The sequence below is a fragment of the Schistocerca cancellata genome, chromosome 3 (assembly GCF_023864275.1).
Source record: "Schistocerca cancellata isolate TAMUIC-IGC-003103 chromosome 3, iqSchCanc2.1, whole genome shotgun sequence".
Taxonomy (NCBI): domain Eukaryota; kingdom Metazoa; phylum Arthropoda; class Insecta; order Orthoptera; family Acrididae; genus Schistocerca; species Schistocerca cancellata.
This window is the reverse complement of record NC_064628.1, coordinates 864,981,041-865,001,471: the sequence shown is the minus strand read 5'-3', so window position 1 is coordinate 865,001,471 and position 20,431 is coordinate 864,981,041.

Below are 20,431 nucleotides of genomic sequence, written 5' to 3'. Positions count from 1 at the left end.
AGGCTAAGCGCATGACTCAGTACTTGCAGCTACGAGAAGGATTCCTTGCTGAAACACAGAAAGCCGAAGCGGCGGCGTAATGATCTTCCATTTAGAAGTGCGAAACGATGCAATTTTTTTACGTAAACATAATACGAAACTGTGATACGACGACCAACCCACTGTTACGAGAACGTTTACAACGCTGTAATGAAAACGAATGAGTTGTAATGGTTGCCAACCATTCTGAGACCATTAACCCTAAATCAGATCAGACATTAGACAAGACTCCTGTCAAACTTTACTACCTAACCAAATTTTATATACGGGGTGGGAGAGGGGGGGCAAATAAAAGCGGCCCGGACGAGTGGATACGACTGGCCGTGAATGTATGCATATAACTACACTCCTTGATTTACACACCACATGTATGCCCAACAGTGATCCACCGGTCCAGAGCGTAGTGCGGGCTGTGTCGGTGTGAGTGGATCAATGCAGAGGGGATGATGGTATTCACAGTGGAGCAGCGGGTGTTTGTTGTGAAAAGTTAAGTCACAACAGAGTCGTGGAAACGGTGTGCTCGGTTGTTTGCCAAGACGTTTAATGGCGTCAAAATGCCAGCAAGGAGTGCAATGCAACGCTTAGTCCGAAAGTGGCGTTATACAGGATCTGTTGTGAACAAGTAAAGAAATGACAAACTGCCTATTGGCTTCTTGTCTTGGGTTCTTCGGCCGACGTTCATCTAATGATTTTACTGACGTTTCACCAGCACCAGTGGCTGGCATCGTCAAAGCTTCACCCTCCATTGCCGGTGGTGAACTGGAGCCGAGCTCGCGGCCGCAGACTATATGTACCTGGCGCGCCAACGTTTGAGGGTTTCCCCTCCGTCATTTCTGGTGCGGTTCTCCTCTTGCTACCTGCGACGGTCTTTCACTGCACTACGTGAAGCCAGGATTCGTTTACCTTAAGGCTTTCCTCTTTCTTGTTGGTGCTGTTCGCGTGTTTTTGTATTTCTACAGCTTCTCTGTACAAGCACGTGTGATAGTGCTTCTCTCGCCTTACGAGCGTATTAATCATGCCTCTTTTCTGACTCAGGCCATATATTGTGCAAACATGGCGTAAAGACGATTTTCAAACCGACAAGGAAGATCAAAGAGTGTCTTAGATCGGCAAAGGAGAAAAGGGACCCACTTGCAGTGTCGGGAATATACCGTATACCATGCACATGCGGAAAAGTTTATATCGGAATGACTGGACGATCGATCAACACCAGGATCAAACAACATAAGCGACATTGCAGGTTGGAGCAGGTGGAGAAATCGGTCGTGTTAGAGCACGCACTGAGTGAGACCGACCACGCAATAAAATTTGCCGACACGGAAGTTCTGGCTGTAGAGAAGCACTATCACACGCGCTTGTTCAGAAAAGCTGTAGAAATACAAAAACACGCGAACAGCTTCAAAAAGAAAGAGGAAAGGCTTAAGGTAAACGGATCCTGGCTTCCCGTACTGCAGCCAACGACCGTCGCAGGTAGCAAGAGGAGAACCGCACCGGAAATGACCGCGGAGAAGCCCTCGGACGTTGGCGCGCCAGGTACATATAGTCTGCGGCCGCGAGCTCGGCTCCAGTTCACCACCGGCAATGGACGGTGAAGCTTTGACAATGCCAGCCACTCGTGCTGGCGAAACGTCAGTAAAATGATTAGATGAACGTCGGCCGAAGAACCCGAGACAGAAGCCAATAGGCAGTTTGTCAACAAGTGGCCACGAAAGCCTTAACAATTTTGTAAGTCAAGAAATATTCCTAAACCTGCCCGCACACCAGAAAATGTGGGTGCAGTTCACCAGATAATACTTCAGAGTCCTACCAAATCAGTTCGACGCCTATCACTAGAGACCACCATATCACGTCGATCATGCTGACAATTACTCCACCTGGACCTGCACAGGCAGCCTTGCCGAGCGTCTGTTTTTCGTGCAATAAGACCAGCAGATGTTCCTCAGCGCCTCCAGTTTTGTTAGTGGCTGTTCACTGAGATAACAACGAATGATTTGGACAAGTATCTGTTCTTTATCTCTGATGAACCCTGGTTTCACTTGATTGGTTATGTCATCTCACAGTATCACAGGTTTTGGGCGACGGGGGATTCACGTAACTCCCACGAAACACCATTTCATGATCAGAAGGTTGGGGTTTGGTGCGCAGTGTCAGCACTCCGCGTTATTGGTCCCATCTTCTTTCATCAGACCCAGCGTAACGACAAGCGCCGGCACGACGATCAAGAACGGAAGAGCAGAGAGGGCCAACAGCATGCTGGCGGACCCCTCTCTAGGACGGCACCGAGACACGAACGGCCTCTACATGAAGAGAGCCTAGTCGCGGGCGGAGTGGAAGACGAGCCGTCATACAAACGCTACAGCAGTGACTTATGAACTGTATTGTTTTGCTTGCTTTGAAATTGTATATACCAAAGGACATAGATTATATTCATGTCGCCATTTCCTTGCTACACGCCTTTGTCAATACGCAAAGTTAAGTACTGACAATTTAACGTACTGTAATAAACTCCATTAATACGATTTGCTTGAGTTGTTGTCTAGCGTTCCGATAAGACAGTTTCCTAGACACCCTATACTAGACGAATGGGCAGACTGAAAGATTACCGTCTGGCCTCCTTGCCCAGGGACGCCAGATGAAAGTTGATGTCGTCAAGCCCTGAATGAAAATTGCGCAACGGATAACTGGGGAGGGGAGCTTGAGAGCGCTACCTAGAGAGCGTGCCCTTTCTGTACGATACTAGGCAAGGGGCTGGAGGGCTCACACGCTGATGTGTGGGTCCCTGCATTCTATATATTTTATTTTAAATAAATTCCTTGACTTCTTTGTGATTTTTAAGTTATGTTAAAGATTGATGACAATTGGTTACCTATTTATTTTAAACATTATCACTCGACTTTACAGTGATTGCAGCAATTGTTCCAGTTTACAGATATTACAATTTTACAACTTATAGCTCGGGTATATTATATACTAACCTGCACTATTAAACATTACGAGTCAGACTGTTTCCAAATTGTTTGCCTGGGGCTGTCAATAATACATTTTGCAGAGCTTCGAGGTTTCGGAGTTTTGTTATCACTACTTACTGGAATACTGTTAGCTTTTTGCCGGCCGCGGTGGCCGTGCGGTTCTGGCGCTGCAGTCCGGAACCGCGGGACTGCTACGGTCGCAGGTTCGAATCCTGCCTCGGGCATGGGTGTGCGTAGTGTCCTTAGGTTAGTTAGGTTTAAGTAGTTCTAAGTTCTAGGGGACTTATGACCTAAGATGTTGAGTCCCATAGTGCTCAGAGCCATTTGAACCATTTGTTAGCTTTTTTTCAGACACACGTCTTTGAAACGGAATGATAAACCGCAGTGTCGGTACGCCGCGACCCTGTAGAATTAACGACAAGTGTTGCTGAACGTTTCTCCTTCTTACACGGGGCATTACACGATCTTGTCACAAAAAGTTAACATTTAAATGCGATTTCTGAATTAGAAACCTGTTGCATTATACCGGGTGCCCCACAAGTCTTTCCCTGGTTACAAATATTCATGAAGCATAAAATATGACACACAAATACTTTTTAACTTGAATTGCACGTGACGTATTCAAGTGTTTGTGAACGTACGTACGTACGCAGTAAAGGAAACAAGAGAAAAATGTGGACTAGGAATCAAAATTCATGGAGAAAGATTAAAACTTTGGGGGTTTGCCGACGATATTGTAATTCTGTCAGAGACAGCAAAGGACCTGGAAGAGCAGCTGAACGTGATGGATAGTGTCTTGAAAGGAGAATATAAGATGAACATCAACAAATGTAAATCGAGGATAATGAAATGTAGTAGAATTAAATCAGATAATGCTGAGAATTTAGATTACGAAATGAGACACTTAAAGTAGTAAATGAGTTTTGCTACTTGGGGAGAAAAATAACGGATGATGGTCGAAGTAGAGAGGATATAAAATGTAGACTGGCGATGGTAAGGATAGCGTTTTTGAAGAAGAGAAATTTGTTAACATTGAGTATAGATTTAAGGACCAGGAAGTCTTTTCCGAATGTATTTGTATGGAGTGTAGCCATATATGGAATTGAAACTTGTCGATAAATAGTTTAGTCAAGAAGACAATAGAAACTTTCGAAATGTGCTGAAGATTAGATAGGTAGATCACGTAACTAATGAGGAGGTACTGAATAGAATTGGGAGAAGAGTAATTTGTGGCACAACTTGACTAGAAGAAGGGATCAGTTGGTAGGACAAGTTCTGAGGCATCAAGGAATCACCAATTTAGTATTGGAGGTAAGCGCGGAGGGTAAAAATCGTAGAGGAAAAATGGCTCTGAGCACTATGGGACTTAACATCTATGGTCGTCAGTCCCCTAGAACTTAGAACTACTTAAACCTAACTAACCTAAGGACATCACACAACACCCAGTCATCACGAGGCAGAGAAAATCCCTGACCCCGCCGGGAATCGAACACGGGCGTGGAGGAAAATCAAGGCGTGAATACACTAAACAGATTCAGAAGGATGTAGGTTGCAGTAGTTTCTCGCAGATGAAGATGCTTGCACAAGACAGAGTAGCATGCAGAGCTGCATCACACCAGTCTCTGTACTAAAGACCACAACAACAACAACAACAAGAACAACGTACTTACTGTTAACTTGTTTGTTACAGGGCCAGTGACGTAAGAACACCATTTGAAAACAACGTGTACTCAAACCAAGAGAAGGCCCAATGTTTCCTCAGGTATCATAAGGCAGGAAAAAAAAAAACAGTCCAGAGAAAATTCCAGACTCTTGCAATAGACAACCACCAGACGTTAAAAGCATCAAGACATGGTACGCGAAGCTTAAGGAAACAAAATGGTTCAAATGGCTCTAAGCACTATGAGACTTAACATCTGAGGTCATGTGTCCTCCTCTAGATTTAGAACTACTTAAACCTAACTAACCTAAGGACATCTCACACATCCATGCCCGAGGCAGGATTCGAAGCTGCGACTGTAGAAGCAGCGCGGTTCCGGAGTGAAGCGCCTAGAACCACTCGACCACAGCGGCCGGCTTTAAGGAAACATGGAGCGTCTGTGGTCTCCCTATAGCAGGCAGGACTGGAATGGACTTAGTGATCACAAAGGCAAGTCTCCAGCAGTGCGATCGAATTTTTGAAACCAACTATACAGTGATGTAGGTTAAGATCCCAGGTATCACACACTACAGTCATTCGTCCTGGTGGGTCCTCGTTTGCGAGTAACTGACAAAAAAATTTACCATTTTGTGTGGCACTCAATAACATTGAAAATGTGGTATTTTGTAGTGTGGATGTGTGGTATAGTGGATAAGATAATAGCTTTCCGTGCACGAGGTTGTGGCTTCGAATCTCGTCAACTGCACTACATTATTTTAGTTTATTTCTAAAACTTTATTGAAATGACGTCGATTGGTATTTTTATTCAATTAATTGATTTGAATGTAATTTTTTATTTCTATTCCCTCGTCACATTATTTTAATAACTATATGAACTTTATTATTGGTTTCATTTTTTCTTTACATCATTCTTTTTCCAGTCCTCCAATCCAACCAAATCCTCACGTTATACTGATCTATATGCAAAACTTGACATACGCGAAGGAGACCGGGACTCATATCGACTCGCTAAAGCAAGACATCGCAATTCGGAAGAAGTTCATCGGTTCTATGCAATCCATGATGAGACTGGTAACCTGCTAGTTGACTGGAAGAAGGCCAGAGAACGATGGCGCAGCTACTTCCAGAAGATCTCAACAGAGCTCCCCCATCCACCAGTACACACCGGCCATGCTGTTGAAGGGCCCGCAAGAGAAATTGCACTCGAAGACATCAAGACTGCTTTGAGGAAAATGAAGCCTGGGAAAGCAGCTGGCCCAGATGACCCTCCAGCAGAGTTATGGTGTTCCCATCATGCGAAGGGAGCCGAATGGTTCACGGAACTCTTCAACAAGATCACTGACTAGGGACAAACACCATCTGATTGGCAACAGAGCACCACGTGCCTATCTTTAAGAAGAAGGGAAATCCCTCTGAGTGCACCAACTACAGTCCAGTTCGCCTTCTCTGCCACGCCATGAAAATCTTTGAGCGTCTTCTGGACCAAAAGATCCGTGAGATCACACAGATTTCCATAAACCAAGCTGGATTTCTGAAGAACTGAGGCACAACTGATGTGATTCATGTTGTAAGACTCTTGGTCGAGAAACATAATGAAAAAGCCAAGCCGCTGCATCTAGCATTCCTGGATCTCGAAAAGGCCTTTGATCGGGTGCCACACAGCCTCATCTCGATAGCACTTCGACAGCATGAAGTGCCAGAGCAGCTTATTAACTGGGTGCAGTTACTTTATGCACAGCCAAGAAGTTATGTCCGTACAACCTCAGGATCATACAAGGACTTCACCACCACAGTCAGCGTCCATCAAGGTTCTACATTATCACCACTTCTGTTCATCATCGTAATGGATACCGTGACAGCTGACCTGCACCGGCCATTATCATGGACCCTACTTTATGCTGACGACGTGATGCTGGCAGCAGAAAACAACCTTGATCTGCAGAGCCAAAGTCAAAAATGGAGTGACTGGTTGGCGCAACACAGTTTTCCCCTTAATTTGAAGAAAACCGAGTACAGGACATCAGACAGGCATGAAATGGGAACCATCACGATTAATTGTGAAGATCTGACTCGTGTGAGTAAGTTTAAGTACCTTCCACGATCACTGTTGACGACCGACTCACCGAAGAGGTCGACACCAGAACTCAGGCAGCCTGGATGAAGTGGCGAACAACAACCGGAGTCACTTGTGGCTGTCATCCGACCAGTCGCTGTGTATGGTTGTGAGTGCTGGCCGACTACAGTTGAGACAGAACGCCGCCTAAGTGTAATGGAAACGAAGATGCTAAGGTGGACACTGGGCCTCACTAAGTTAGATCACGTTTCCAGTTACAGCATTAGGAAACAGTTTGGTGTTTCACCGACCCCAAGACAAGATGCGGGAGACGATCTGGACATGTTTAACTGGCCGGTGATGACTCTATTGCCAAGGCGTGTTACACACTTGAAGTCGTCGGCAGAAGACCCAAAGGACGACCTAAGCAACGTTGGGCTGATACGATTCATAAAGACCTTAAATGCGTGAACATCCGCCCAGATGCGGCCCGTGATAGAGCAAAATGGAGACGACGGACTCATGTAGAGGACCCCGCAGGCAAGCGGGACAAACGCTGAAGGAAAAGAAGAAGAAGATGCTTTTTCCAATCGAAATTTTTGTGAATATGAATTTAATTAGTTTGGTCTATTAGAATCTTCAATTATTTGAAAATTCCGACCATCAGTTAAAAAACAAAAGACGAAATAACCTATTTATATTCGTGCAATGGTGTGAAAAATGTATTGTTTTTACCAGATGCGCAATTTTTTTGCAAGGTGATGGTCATATAAATCTTTAAAACATAACTTAAATACCTATTGCACTATGGCTAGAATGAATTTAAATGATGGACTGGTTAATAAGTAAAATGAAATTCAAGCAAAATGAGTAATACATGTAATGAACACAGCAATGTGGACGAAAAAACAGGGGGAAAAAACAAAAAGTTGTATCGAAATTAGTACATAAAATTAATTAAAAACGAACGGACAGTGATTTCAAGGGGAGAAAGAATGATACGAAGAAAAACAAGAGCAAATGAAAAAGTTGACATTATGATTAAAGTTATGTTACAAAGGAGTGGCATTAAACATTACATTTTAACCAATTATTGAATAAAAATAATGATAAAAGTATTTCGATAAATATTTAGAAATAAAAAAATTAATTGAACTTGACCAGATTCGCACCCACAACTTCCTGAACGTGAAGCTGTTAGTGTATCCATTACACCATGGAACCACACTATGTAACACAACATTTTTAACACCACTGAGTGCCACACAAAATTTCGATTTTTTTTCGTCTATTACTCACAAACCAGGACCTACCAAGGTGATTGGCTGCAATGCGTGATATCTGGGATCTTAGTCTGCACCACCGTATAGATAGTTTCGGAAACTCGATCGCGCCACTGCTGACCCGTCCCTGTCAGACTGAGACACGTCTTTGTGGGACTCCCCAACAAGTCAGTCCACAGAGCCTCACATGACTTGCAGATTGCAAAGACATCAGCGCATCGCGTTCTACATAAACAACTTCTCTTCCCGGCGTACAAATTCCAGATCGTGCAGTCCCTCTAACCAACAAATTATACTGCTCTTTGCGACTTTGCTGTTGCCATGCTTGCTGAGATTCAGCAAGACGATGACTATCCGAAACGTGCCCTTTTCTTAGGCGGAGCCACATTTCATTTGAACGGCGTTGTCAACCGACACAGTGCTAGGATCTGCGCGTCAGAGAATCGCCACACTGTGTTTGAGACCGTCAGAAACATCCCTAAGCTGAAGTGTGGTGCCGTCTTAGGCACAATAAAATCATAGGACCTTTTTATTTCAATGAAGCGACAATCACAGTGTATTAAAACTGGTTATAGTGAGATGAAATGAACTAACCGATCTTGAATGGTATTAAATGACTGGTTCCTAAGTAAAAGGCTCAAAACCCAGAAATCCACAACCAAATAGCTATACGAAAATGCATAAATGGCAGCATATATAAACACTGTGTGTAGCTACAATAATTATTATGGTCTTCTTAAAAAATAGTGCAATAATAAAAAAAATTTTATACTTTGTTTTTGTAACGTATGGTCCAAAGATGATTTTGCATGAATAGATCGATGAACGATGACTTTTCTTTCGCACATGTTGTCATAGGTAGATCTTTGATCTTGTTCAATACAGGTATGCAGTTACGTATGTGTTGAATTAGCAGGAGGTTGAACTAAATTGTATCGTGAAGTGAAAATGACTAAAAATATATCTATTCGACATCAGAAACTCGACCGTGTTCATATCGTTTAAAAACATGAAGCCGAGCATCTCCTACACCAGCATATAAAGTACCATTTCAGAATCTAGCATGGACATGGATTACGAGCATACAACTTTCAACAACAATGAAGAACAATAACAGATGAGTGCTATGAAAACCGTTTATTTAAATTCTAGCGTTGCTACTTCTCTCTGCAGTGTGTCATTATCTCAGCGTGCCAAGTGATGTGAAATCGTGACCAACCGACCAAATTTAAATTTACTTTAAAATTAACGAATCGACTTTAGGTTATAAGAGAGTGGTGACGGTTAGAATAGCTAATACCTATCTTGATATACTGCAGTTATTTGTTGTGCCACAGATTCAGGAGATTCCGCAGTTTCCAACAAGATGGTCCACCACCTCATACGTGCCTCTCAGGATACGACATTTCCGGAAAGGCGGATCGAGCACGGTGGTCCCATCAACTGGCCTCTATGGTCACAGGACATGACACCATTAGATTTGTTCCCTTGAGGCTACGTCAAGGACCAGGTTTACCAGACACCAGTGAATGACAACGCAACAGTACAGCACAGAATTTCTGACGCCATAACACCCATCCCTCACCAAATATTTACCAACACATGGGTGGAATTCGAGCAACGAAAGGAACATAGGTTGAATTTTATTAATTGTTTGCATGTGTGCAAGTAAATAAAAACATGAATATGTTACCTGCAAATCAAGATAAAAGATCTGTGTCTATGTGTAACATTTACTGCTTTATGCATGTTTGTAATCAGGGAAAGACTTCTGGTCTGGGAATCTCTCTATTCCCTCAAACATAGAATGTAGGTGGCGTTACTCTCCATTTATACGGCTGCACTGAAATGCCAATAATTTCTATAAACAAGCATGTATTACAATTCATGTCAATCTGATGCTTGTTGCAGACTGCCTTCATAGTTTTCGAATTGTAGTGGCCAGAAGTGTAGGTAATTACATTAAATTTTGTGAATAGAAACAACGGGGTGATAGAAGCAATGGGGTGAATAAAAATGAAGTTCTGTGTTATCGTCTTGTAACGCCAATGGGAATATCATTCACAGATTTGTCTAGATTGGTAATGAACCATTCTAACAGGTAATTACGAATTTCAAAGTTAGCGACACAGCCAGCTGATGTTTTGTTCACACCACAACAAACGTCGGATGTGGTCCTGAAGTTTTTTCTTGAATGCAGTGATAGTCTTGAAAACGATGAAGGAAACCGCTTATGCTGTTACTAAACGTTAAAAACGCTTTTCTTGTATTATTTGGTAATTTCACACTATTCATCTTTTCCACTATTTCTCACATATTTTCCGTGCCTAACTTATGAAATTCGAATCACAACATCAAACCCTTGCGTGACAGGAATATGCATTTCATCTTATTCCAGAGAAAAAATAAATCACGTATTGAGACGAATTACATCTGAAGATGGACCCACAAGGTCCGAATTGTATGGTGTACTGAATAAAACACGAAAAATTGTGACTCAAGGCGTTTTTTAATTCGTACCTAGAATGTAAACACTGTTGCTTTAATGCTTTACATCGTAAGCAAATGTGCAACCCCGTTTCATCAACCAAAAGTTCAGTTTTAAAATATACTTTAATTTCAGTTGTGTTTTTGGTTAATTTAAAATTGACGGTTGTCTTTTCGGAATTCCTGGGGCGAATAGCAACACTAACTGCTAGTGTTTCCTCAGAGAAAGACCAATAATTTGATCGAAATGAAGAAATACCGGACACTGTTCTCAACCCAGGAAATTATGCTGTGATTAAAATATATGAACAAAATAAGCTGTCATTTAGACTGTTTGCATGTAAAATTTATTATTTATAGCGGAAAGTTTAAGTTAAATATTTATTTTTGAAAGAAGGCCAATTAAATACGTTTGCTTTAACTAGTAACTAGTGTTTTTTAGTCAGGCTGATATTGTTCGAAAGCTCTTCATTTTTAACCATTGTGTCCGTGACATAATATAATAACAAACATATAAAGTTCATAAATTTAATGTTACAATACAGTAATTAGAGATAAACAACTAACATTTTCAAAAAGAGAACAAAAATCCAGAATTTTTGCATCATTTTAAGTGTTTGTATTGAATAAATCTTTTTCTGAACCAGATAAAATTTGTTTCTCATTCTCCTAGATCCAAACAAGAGTTTGGCATTTTTCTTTTTCACCTCAAAGACAAATAAATAGAAAAAATAATAAGATTATTACCGTTTTTTCTAGTGATTCCTTTCCCTGGTGTTAATATAGGCACTAAGTTTCAATTTTTTATGTCATGAAAGAACGAGCTAGTTCCCAAATCTAATTACAAGTTTAAAGCTAAGCAAAAGACTCACGAAGATATGTGGCCCAATCTAATTATTGATTTTCATATTTCTATTTAAAATAGCAAAATTTCTCTTTTAAAGTTGTTGACTCTGTTTACTCAATTTTATGGTACATTATGTACAAAAAAATATGTCACTATGAAACCTGTCTGTCTGTTCACTAATAAACAACATAAACATCAAGAGTCCCACCAACACACATCGCTGGGCTCGCTTGAAGTTATCTCTGCATCAGTTGACGCTCTCCATGCCACATAACAGGTTGCTTTTTGCCTATCAATAGGTCCCCAGTGCAGTAACAGAATACGTTTGATAGTAGTATCGTACTTTCGTTAATAAGAGTTTGTGTGGTACCATTTCGAGCTTAGATTGGTAGTAGCAAATGAAGTTAGAACTACGCACATTCAGGACCATATTCGACGTTTGTTATGGAGTGAACAAAAAGTCAACTGTCAGTGTCGCTAACTTTGAAATTCGTAATTACCTGTTAGAATGGTTCAAAACCAACCTAGACAAATCTTGGCCTTCCAAGACGATAGCACAGAACTTTTTTGTAAGTCTCATTTCTATTCACCCCATTGCTTCTATCACCCAGATGTTTCTATTCACAAAATTTTACGTAATTATCTACACTGCGGGCCACTACAATTGGAAAACTATGAAGGCGGTCTGCAACAAACATCAGAGTGACATGAAATGTAATACATGCTTGTTTATGCAAATTATTGGCATTTCAGTGCAGCCGCATAATTGGGGAGTAACGCCACCTACATTCTGTGTTTGAGGGAATACAGAGTGTCCAAGACCAGACGTCCCTCTGATTACAAAAAAGCATAAAGCAGTAAATGTTACACATAGACACAGATCTTTTATATTGATTTGCAGGTAACATATTCATGTTTTTATGTACTTGCACACATGCAAACAATTAATAAAATTCAACCTATGTTCCTTTCGTTGCTCGAATTGCACCCATGTGTTGGTAAATATTCGGTGAGGGATGGGTGTTATGGCGTCAGAAATTCTGTGCTGTACTGCTGCGTTGTCATTCACTGGTGTCTGGTAAACCTGGTCCTTGACGTAGCCCAAAAGGAAGAAATCTATTGGTGTTATGTCCTGTGACCATAGGTATTAGCTGTTCTAGCCGTCACCAATCTCTTATAACCCAAAGTCGATTCATTAATTTTAAAGTAACTTTAAATTTGGGCGGCTGGTCACGATTTCACATCACTTGGCACGCTGAGATAATGACGCACTGCAGAGAGAAGTTGCAACGGTAGAATTTAAATAAACGGCTTTCATAGCACTCATCTGTTATTGTTCTTCGTTGTTGTTGAAAGTTGTATGCTCGTAATTCATGTCCATGCCAGATTCCTTTTAATTGCCTTAGACTAGCATATGGTAAAATGCAGTAGAAAATTTGACAATATATTTGGTTTCTTTTTGGTGCATAATGTTTACTTTTTATGCCAGTAGTAAGATGTGAATCTCAGATTAATGATTGTGTAAAAAAGATTATATTAATTTCTCCTTGTTTTATTTTCATGCTGAGTTAATGATAGGAGTTTGCTGAAACCCGTTATTTGCTGTTGAGGTAGATAAATAGAATAAATAGAACTCTAGACGGTTTTCAAGTAAATTGATGTGTAATGGTGAAGGTCGTAATATCTGGGGGTGTCTCCGTTTGTTGATTCTTGGCCCAGAAAAAAGGAATTACTGGAACTACGCCTGCATTTCCAGCGATTCCAGCCAAGGAAAGCTAAGTGATTTGCCGCGGCCTTTACTATCGATTACTGCGCCCCGCTGGAGACTTGGTACGTCTGTTATTTTCGCAGGACGCTTCCGCGAATGCCCTTCTTCCTGGGAAATGTTCCCCTGCCCCTTGGGCACCACTCGACCACGCTTAGGTCCCTGCGCTGGAATCAGCCAGCGTACTGTTGGGGAAGTCCTTGGAGGGCGCTTACTTTAAGCGATACGACTGCTGCAATTTATACCCGCTTCCCAGAAGCAGAACACGGACCATCTCAAGGCAGTCTGCAGTTTCCTTGGCGAACGCGAAAATCGGGAATTTCGCTATTTATTTTGCGGTCTGACCCGTCAATTAGCTTCGTACGGTGGCAGTTACAAAGAGCGCAAGACCTTTAGTTCCCGGCGCGTCGGCATATTCATGTCCACTGCATACTGATGCCATAAATCAAGTCTTGGACTCAGTACAGGACTGTTAATCATTCCATATATGAGAGGTAATTATTTGAAACTACAAGGCAACTGAAATTTAACGCGAAGAAAATATTATTTTTCAAAGTATCAAAATCCTCATCTGCATTATTACGAAAACCCATTTAAACTGTTCGAATGTGAAAAAATGTCCAGTGAAGCGGTTTAGTCATCTGCAGCCTGTGACTACTCGTCGGAAATGTGGCTCGTTGGGGAAAAAAAAAAAAAAAGAAACTGGCTCTCTGTAACCATAACTCTTTGTCTGAGAAGTATGATCCAGGTTTGTCTTTGAGATAAGGGCACTGCGTGATTAAATTTCGTCCATTCGTTGTTTTATTTTCCCATTTACTTTATTCCTTTTAGAAAATCGATATAATTAAAATTGTTCAGAGTGGCAAATTCAACTTACAACAGCAAAAATCTGACTACAGATCAGGAACAGAGAACAGCTAACTTGCGCCGAAACATGTTAGGTCAAGAAGACCAAAGTTACAAGAACTCGCAGCATTGCGATCTTACAGAGTATCGATTTTTACATCCAAAAAAATTTATATGCGAATAATTATTTATTTTTAAATTATAACTCAGAAGAAATTATAGAATGACAATAGTGACGATAATAATTATTTCTTTTAAATATTTTTTCGAACTTTACAAATATGTGATTACAACATGTAGGAAGACTACCTATCGTGCTGTCTGGTTGTCTTAGTGTATCGGGTACTGTGAGTATTTGCATCTATCGAGTACTAAGATTGTTTACGTGTATCTTCAAGTACAAATCATAATGAAAATGGCCCACTGATCAGTTCTGTTATAAAAACAACGCGCAAGCATTATAGGTCGATATGGCGCAGAAATAAAAAGTAATATGTTTGCCAGTGATATAGTAATTCTGTCAGTCGACAAAGAACTTGGAATTTTTGTTGAGGATAACGGATAGTGTCTTATATACAGGGTACAAGAAACACATCAACAAAAATAATACAAAGGTAATCGAGAGCAGTCGCTTTGAAGGAGGTCATGCTTATGGAATAAGGTTCGTAAATGAGACAATGGAAGTAACAGATGCGCGCAAAGTATCTGATGATGGAAGCACTAGAGAGAATATAAAATGGAGACTGCCAATAATAAGGAAAGCTTCATTGAGAAAAGGAAACAATTTAAAAGCTACTAAACGTCCAGTAGTTTCTTTATTAAGCAGTTGTCTGGAATCTGGCTTTGTACAGAATTGTAACGTGGAAGGTAAGCAGTAGAGACAAGAAGAAAATAGGAGTTTCTGAAATATGGTGCTACAGAAGAATCGTGATGATTAAACTGGTTGATGGGATAGCTAATAAAATGATAACGAAACGAATCGTGAAGGAATGAAATATACGGTACAACTATAGTAAAACAAGAAATGGGTCAATGTGACACATTTTGAAGCATCAGGGAACTAAGTTTGGTTATGGAGGGAAAAGTGAAGAGTAAAATAACAGAGGGAGCCGAGGGTTGACTAAAGTAAGCAGTGCCATGTGTATTCAGACTGCGATATTATGCAGAGATGAAAAGAGTTGCACAGGACAGACCACCATGGAGAGCTGCACCAAATCAGTCTTGGGAGTGTAGACCACAACAGCAACAAAAGGGAATAATGGATAATTTCCCAGTCTCGAACGAAATTTTAGAACGTAATAATTAGTAGGAACTATCACATTGGATGAGTTTCATCATTTAGCTTTGAAAAAAAAAATCTATTCTAATAGCCGGCCAGAGTGGCCGAGCGGTTCTAGGCGCTACAGTCGGGAACCGCGCGACCGCTGCGGTCGCAGGTTCGAATCCTGCCTCGGGCATGGATGTGTGTGATGTTCGTAGGTTAGTTAGGTTTAAGTAGTTCTAAGTTCTAGGGGACTGATGACCACAGCCGTTAAGTCCCATAGTGCTCAGAGCCACTTGAACCATATTCTAATAGGACATTGGACACTAGGCATTGATTTAACCTAGTATTGGTATACGGAGGTGTTGCAGAGTAATACCAAGGGCTAAATAGTTACATTGGATAAGTAATGTAGAGTTAATGAATCAAATTGACGATAAAAAAATTTATGGTACAACTTGACTAAATGGGAAGACTTCTAGAATTAGTTACTTTGGTAGTGGAGGGAAGTTCAGAGGTAAAAACTGTAAATGCGAGGGTCGTTCAGTAAGTAATACAATAAATTTCTTTTTCTCGAAGCAGGTTGGTTTCATTTAGGATTCCAATTTTTTTTCTTTTTGGGTTATCAGTCTTCCGAGTGGTTTGATGTGGCCTGCCATGAATTCCTCTCCTGTGCCAACCTCTTCATCTCAGAGTAGCACTTGCAATCTACGTTTTCAATTATTTACTGGATGTATTCCAATCTCTGTCTTCCTATACAGTTTTTGACCTCTACAGCTCCCTCTAGTAACATTGAAGTCATTCCCCGATATCTTAGCAGAGGTCCTACCATCCTGTCCCTTCTCCTTGTCATTTTCCTTTCCTCTCCAATTCTGCGTAGAACCTCCTCATTCCTTACCTTATCAGACCACCTCATTGTCAACTTTCGTCTGAAGCACCACATCTCGAATGCTTCTATTCTCTTCAGTTCCGGTTTTCCCGCAGTCCATGTTTCACTACCATATAATGCTGTACTCCAGACGTACATTCTGAGAAATTTCTTCCTCAAATTAAGGCCGATATATGGTATTCATAGACTTCTCTTGGCCAGGAATGCCCTTTTGCCATTTCTAGTCTGATTTTGATGCCCTCCTTGCTCCGTCCGTCATTGGTTATGTTGCTGGCTAGGTAGTAGAATTCCTTAACTTCATCTACTTCGTGAACATAAACTCTGACGTTAAGTTTTTTACTGTTCTCATTTCTTATAATTCTCATTACTTTCGTCTTTCTTTGATTTACTCTCATCCCATATTCTGTACTCGTTAGACTGTACATTCCATTCAGAATATCTTGTAATTCTTCTCCACTTTCACTCAGGACAGTAATGTTATCGAATCATTGATGTCCTTTCACCTTGAATTTTAATTCCACTCCGGAACCTTACTTTTATTTCCATCATTGCTTCTCCGATTGTACAGATTGAACAGTATGGGGACTACATCTCTGTCTTACGCCCTTTTTAATTCGAGCGCTTCCACTCTTATTACCCCTATTGACTCTTGTACATATTGTACATTAAACATCTCTCCCTATAGCTTACCCCTATTTTTCTCAGAATATCGAACATCTTGAACCATTTTACAATATCGAACGCTTTTTCCAGGTCGACTAATCTTATGAAATTGTCTTCATTTTTCTTGAGTCTTGCTTCCATTATTATCGACCGCAACATCCGAATTACCTCTGCGGCCCCTTTACCTTTCCTAAAGCAAAACCGATCTGCATCTAGCACATCCTCAACTTTCTTTTCCATTCTTCTGCATATTATTCTTGTCAGCAACTTGGATACCTGATCTGTTAAACTGATTGTGCGATAATTCTCGCACTTGTGATCTCTTGCAGTCTTCGGAATAGTGTAGATGATATTTTTCCGAAAGTCAGACGGTATGTCGCCGGACTCATACACTCTACACAACAACGTGAATAGTCGTTTTGTTGTCACTTTCCCCAATGATTTTAGAAATTCTAATGCAATGTTATCTATCACTTCTGCCTTGTTTGAGCTTAAGTCCTCCAAAGCTTTCTTAAATTCTGATTCTAATACTAGATCCCCCTTCTCTTCTAAATCGATTCCTTTTTCTCCTTTTATCATTTCAGACAAATCTCCCACCTCATAGAGACCTTCAATTTACTCTTTCCACCTATCCGCTCTCTCCTCTGCATTTAACAATGGAATTCCCATTGCACACTTAATGTTACTTCCCTTGCTTTTTATGTCACCGAAGGTTGTTTTACTATTCCCGTATTCTGACTCAGTCCTTCCGAAAATAATTTCTTTTTCGGTTTCTTCACATTTTTCATGCAGCTATTTCGTCTTACCTTCCCTGCAATTCCTATTTATTTTATTCCTCACTGACTTGTATTTCTGTATTCCTGAATTTTCCTGACATTTTTGTTCTACCTGCTTTCATCGATCAACTGGAGTGTTCCTTCTGACACTCAAGGTTTCTTCAGAGTTACTTTTTTGTACCTATGTTTTCTTTCCAACTTCTGTGGTTGCCCCTTTTAGAGATGTCCATTTCTCTTCAAACTGTACTGCATAGTGAGCTATACCTTATTGCTGTATTTATGGCCTTAGAGAACTTCAAGTGTGTCTCGTCATCCCTTAGTACTTCTGTATCCCATTTCTTTGCTTATTCTTTCTGACTAATCTCTTTGACTTCAGCCTACTCTTCAACACTACTACATTATGGTCTGAGTCTGTATCTGCTCCTGGGTATGCCTTACAAACCGGTATCTGATTTCGAAATCTGACCATGATGTGATGTGAGTGAAATCTTCTCGTATCACCCCGCCTTTTCCAAGTATACGTCCTCCTCTTGTGATTCTTGAACGAAGTATTCGCTATTACTAGCAGAAATTTATTACAGAACTCAATTAGTCTTTCTCCTCTCTCATTCCTTGTCCCAAGCCCATATTTTCCTCTAATCTTTACTTCTATTCCTTGCCCTTCAACTGCATTGCTGTCCCCCATGACTCTTAGATTTTCATCTCCCTAATGTATTACTCTTCCAATATCCTCACATACTTTCTCTATCTCTTGATCTTCAGCTTGCGACGTCGGCATGTATACCTGAACTATCGTGGTCGGTGTTGGCTTGCTGTCGATTCTGACAAGAATATCCGTATCACTGAACTGTTCAGTGTAACAAACTCTTCGCCCTGCCTTTCTATTGACAACGAATCATACTCCCGTTATACGATTTTCTGCTGCTGTTGCTATTACCCAGTAGCGATCTGACCAAAAATCTCTCTATTTTTTGCATTTCACTCCTCTGACCCCTACTATATCTAGATTGAACCTTTGTATTTTCGTTTTCGGATTTTCTAGCTTCCCTAACACATTCAAGCTTCTAACATTCCACGCCCCGACTCGTAGAACGTTATCCTTTCGTTGATTAGTGAATCTTTTTCTCATGTTCACGTCCCCCTGGGCAGTCACCTTCCGGAGATCCGAATGGGAGAGTACTCAGGAATCTTTCGCCAATGGAGAGATCACCATGACACCTTTTCAGTTACAGGCCGCATGTGCTGTGGATAGACATTATGTGCCTTTAATGCCATCTGCATCCTCATGCCGTCGATCATTGCTGACTCTTCCGGTCTTAGGGGCAGTTTCCCACCCTAAGAACAAGACAGTGCGCTGAACCTCTGTCCGCTCCTGCGCCATCTTTGACAAGGCCGTTGGCGTTATCCCAGAAGTCTTCGGCAGCCAATGCTGATTATTAATCGAAATTTAACCGGAGGACTTTTTGATTTCTAATCAAAGACACTACCCCTAGACCACGGGTGATTCACTAAGAATCCAGTACGCCATATTATTCCCCACTCTTTTGGCTACCGAATGGTGGATGAGGAAGGACAGTCCAATGAAGTTTTGTTAGCTCCTCTCGGGTGCGCAGACTTATATTTGTCCGAGCGAGGTGGCGCAGTGGTTAGCACACTGGACTCGCATTCGGGAGGACGACGGTTCAATCCCGTCTCCAGCCATCCTGATTTAGGTTTCCCGTGATTTCCCTAAATCGTTTCAGGCAAATGCCGGGATGGTTCCTTTGAAAGGGCACGGCCGATTTCCTTCCCCATCCTTCCCTAACCCGAGCTTGTGCTCCGTCTCTAATGACCTCGTTGTCGACGAGACGTTAAAAAACACTAACCTAACCTAACTTATATTTGGCCTTGCAGTGTCATGAAGAAGGCGTTTGCAATTTTTCTGGTAACAAACATGCTGAATTTAGTCTCTGTCGGTCCATTATGGCTTGAGGGATATTGAATTGTACGTATTTCTTGATTCAAAAAACTTTACGAACAGCCGTATGTTTTGGTTTATTTTATTTTATATCTCAGATGCTACCAGTTTCGGCAACTCACTTTTGCCATCTTCAGGCCCCATATGCTATTATCGTATTAAAAATCTTATCGAATGGTGCCATAAAACTGGAATCGTAAATTCGATCGTTATGCAACAGATTTCTGTGAACGGGTGTCACCAAAACATACAGCTGTTGGTAAAGTTTTTTGAATCAAGAAACACAATGAATTGGTTTGTTCCCTTTTCGTGAGGTTGGCATCATACAGAACTGATCGTTGCACCATGAGGGAGTACATCAAACGGAATGACGGCTTCAGAGTCCCAGAAGACCGTTGTCATGAGTTAACTGGCTGAGGGTGGAGTTTTGAAATTCTTCTTCAGAGGAGAGGTGGCGCGGCACTGTTCTGTGGACTGCCGATTTGATTCCGATTCTAAGTGATGAAATGATGTTTTATTGCCTTTGACGGTTTCCGACAAAAAACGCCCAAGCGATTCGTCAGAAATGGCCGCTCGTTGTTCTTTATTGCCTTTTGTTAGGCGGCGTGGAACCCAATGGACACACGCATTTTGGTACGTAGTGGACGAGTGTGTCAGCACTGCTAACAGATACATCCAGTTCAGCAGCGGGATGTTTTATTGTGATCCGTCGATCACCTCGAATGAGAGTGTCCACACGTTCCGACATTTCAGAAGTCACAACTGTCTGCATCTGTTTGTCACGTGGGAGATCGGACAGGTTTACACGATCTTGTTGCGATGATGGCAAACACTACGCCCAACAGCTCACCCTGCTTTTGTTCAATGTCAGGTCTCCTAAGACATTCTGCAAGCGGGTATGAATATCTGCCATGTTCTTTTCTGCCAAAAGATACT